Source organism: Palaemon carinicauda, chromosome 31 (assembly GCF_036898095.1).
Source record: "Palaemon carinicauda isolate YSFRI2023 chromosome 31, ASM3689809v2, whole genome shotgun sequence".
NCBI classification, from domain to species: Eukaryota; Metazoa; Arthropoda; class Malacostraca; order Decapoda; family Palaemonidae; genus Palaemon; species Palaemon carinicauda.
The window spans coordinates 17,739,868-17,743,687 of NC_090755.1; the positions used below are offsets into that span (position 1 = coordinate 17,739,868).

General features: G+C 35.8%; 1 pseudogene; it reads right to left on the minus strand.

Moving 5' to 3' along the window:
• Positions 1-1,710: 1,710 nt before the first annotated feature.
• On the minus strand, positions 1,711-2,441 carry LOC137624621 (alpha-aspartyl dipeptidase-like; annotated as a pseudogene).
• Positions 2,442-3,820: the final 1,379 nt, after the last annotated feature.

Below are 3,820 nucleotides of genomic sequence, written 5' to 3' on the forward strand. Positions count from 1 at the left end.
TTGACATTTTGAGCCTTTTCTTTTATTAAATCAATTATTCCACTTTTACCTGTCATAGCAGCTGCTCTGTCAGTGCACACACCCACACAGCGTAACAGTTAATGGATTTTTTTTCCATGTATTCATCCAAAACCCGGAACAACGTAACCAATAGTCCTATCCTTCCTAGCTTTGCAGAACCGCATCTCTTAAACAAATTTTTCGTCACTGAGAAATCGGATATGCACAAGCAGCTTTGGTTTGTAAGCGACATCTGTGAAAAGTACTCAATGTTTTTCATTTTCTCCAAAAGTTGTATAGTTACCACTTTGGCCATATGTGTTCTTCTGCTCACAGTATTGTTTGACAAGGGTAACACATCAACCTGCTTGGCAGAAACTTCTACAACATTCCTGAACTACTGAACTATGTCCCTGACTGCTGGTAACAGGAAATGTTCTCCGATCGTCGTTTATTATATATTTTTTTTTCTACCACGGACAATATGAAAAAAGCTAAGAAGGATGCTTTCAGTGCTCTGTCTGAAAGTGTGAACTTGATGTATTTGCATGGCTAGTTACCGACGACTTGTCGTTTGAAGAAGTCAAGGGATTTTGTGTCCTCGGCTTGTTTTCATTGTAACTGTCTTTGTAGTTTTGAGGATTTCAAGCGTTCATCGTAGAGTATCTCTTGACAGAGAACACACTTCGGGTACTCGTTAAAACGATATGCAATATTTGAGGGATTATACTTTTGAGTTTTGACTTATTGTACCCAAAGTACTTTCTTTGTTTGGTCTTGAAGTGGCAGTGGGGAGCTCGTCAAACGATTTTAGTTTTGAAAATTTTGCATTTTTAGTTCACACTTTCTGTAAGAATGAGAATATTAACTTCGTATTAATAATTAAAGGAACAACTTCGATTTTCAAACCAAAAGCACAGAGCAGAAATTTACTTTCTTGCCGTAGTTTTAATATAATTATCGCAGTGCAAATTGTTATTAGTTAATAATGTTGATAATTCATTGTAACAAATACTGAACATTCATAAGTGATTTTGTCAGTTAGCAATATTTCACTACCGATATATTGTCATTTTTAAAAATTATAGCACATACAACTTGCATTTTCAACTAGGTTTGTAGCTTAGCTTCTAAGCTACCACCCTAGTTGGAGAAGCGGGATACTATAAGCCAAACGACTTCAACAAGGAAAAATAGTTAGGGGAAGAAAGGAAACAAGAAAATGAAATAAACTCAAGTGGAAACAAACCTGGTGGCTCTCCCGGTATAAAATAAGAAACAATTTGAAACCATAGTTATAAACTATTCAGATATATAATTTAAACGCTACAGAAATGAGAGATTTGTATGTAGTGTAGGTACATGGAAGACACTTTTAACATGTACCCTTATTCATACCCTTATTCATTCTTATCAATTACCAGTATTCATTATCCTATATATCATTTATTGTATTATGTGCTTCCAAGCATTATTCGATATGTTGCGTATCAACAGATTAATTCATGTCTTATTGATATGTTTTGGCAACATTGTGTCAGCATTGGCAACACTTATGTTGTTCCCATGATTCACTGTCTTGTTTGCCTTGGTTTATTATTGATAATATATCTTACCATTGTTTCCACAGACTGTATTTTACTCATAATAGAAGTTAAGAACCTAGTTTTAAAGTTGTAGCCTTTGCTCTACTTATTAAGGTTAAGGAAGTTACTGACACGCACAAAGTGTAAACTCCTCTGGTTTTTTCCCTATAAACAAGAAAGAGTTTAAAACTATAATTATAAACTCTTCAGATATCCCGCTATAAAATGTGGCAGAGCGAAGGCCATTCAACACAGCTGAATTTGAAGTGACAATAAGCGTTGTTCCTTCTCAGACCAAGGACAGATGGTGTGGAATGAATTCCATGGTGCTGGTTGATGTGCTCCTCTCTCGTTTCCCCCATGTATTTAAATGCCGGATCTGCATCAATGTAGTGGTGGTTGATATTGAAAGGCACTAAAAGAAAGGCATTAAAACTTAAGAGCGTACACATGACATAATTTTGTTGTATTTATACAGACTGTCGAAACAGTCCCAGCACTGCTTCCAATGTAAGGATCACCTAAGAACTCTCTTGAACAGGTTCATTTAAATTGTCATGAAATCACTTTTAACAACTGAAACGGATTTTTTCCTCCAGTAGATATGGCTTTTGTTGTGTTTACAGCTGCTACTTTGTCTTCTGAATCCATTCTAGCTTGTATCCTCAAGGAGTTAAATTCTTTCTTGGCATTTTCTGTATATTTATCCAGTGTTCGCGAAGCATATAGTGCAAATTAAACTTGGTTCACATTTTTATTATTCAAGAAGTCTCTTGTTTTCTTGGCCGCCCATTCCAAATACCATGTTCCATGGATAGTTGAGTTTGACAAGAGCTGAAGATTTCTAGATGCCATCCTTATTTGTGATCAGTCTTGTCACTGCAACAGTTTGATCGCTTTTTACGGCTTGGTAATGCTAACGAATGTTGTTCACCACCAATGACTGTAAGTAATATTAAAAATTATAGCAACATACAGTCTGCTTTTCCAACTGGGGTAGCTTAGCTGCTAAGCTACCACCCTACTTGGCAAAGCAGGATGCTATAAGCCCAAGGACTTCAACAGGAAAAACTATCCCAGTGAAGAAAGGAAATGAGGAAATAAAATACACAACAGAAGAAATGAGAAATTTGTATAAAGTGGAAACACCTGGTTGCTTTCCCGGTATAAACAAGAAACATAATTTAAAACCACAGGTATAAACTATCAAGATATCTAATTTATACACTACAGAAATGAGACTTGTATAAAGTGTGTAGGTACATGAAATGACACATTTAACATTTACTATTATTCATTATCAATTACCACTATTCATTGTTATCATTATCCTATATGTATCTTTTGTATTATGTGCTTTCAAGCATTATTTCAGATGTTGCATATCAGTCGATTAATTCATGTTTTATTAATGATGATGGCAACATTGTCAGCATTGGTAACCCTTAAATCTGTTGTTCCCATGATGCACTGTCTTGTTTGTCCTGGTGTCCCACTAATAATTTATCTTGACGTTGTTCCCACGGACTTTGTATTTTACTCTTAATAGATATTAAGAATCTACTTTTAAAGTTGTATCCTTGCTCCACATATTAAGGTTAAGGAAGTTAATAACACGTGCAGAGTTTAAACTCCTGATTTCCCCCTATAAACAAGAAACAGTACTTGAAACTATACTTATAAAGTATTCCGATATCCCACTATAAAGTATGGCAGGGTGAAGGCCTTTCAACACAGCTGAATTTGAAATCACTGTCTGTAAGTAGTAATAGGTTTATCATCATCATCATCTCCTCCTCCTCCTCCCATTGACGCAAAAAGGCTCTCCTGAGCTTTTTAAATAAATACTTCTCCATTTATCTTCTACTTCATTCTTCATAGTCCTCAGCCATGTAGACCTGGGTCTTCCAACTCTTCTAGTACCTTGAGGAGCCCAGTTGAAGATTTGGTGAACTAATCTCTCTGGGAGTACGAAGAGCATGCCCAAACCTTCTCTATCTACCTCGCCATGATCTCATCCATATATAGCACTTGAGTAATCTCTCATAGTTCCATATTGGTTTCATGATATCCAATTTGTTAAATCGTGATTAACATTAATTGCAATAATTGCAATGCAGGATACACGATTGTTATACAACTCTAGGCTGACTAAAGACAGAACTCATTCATGTTCAAATTACGCGTGATGTGTATGGCAGCCCTACTTCACAGGTTCATAGTAAGGTGGTAGT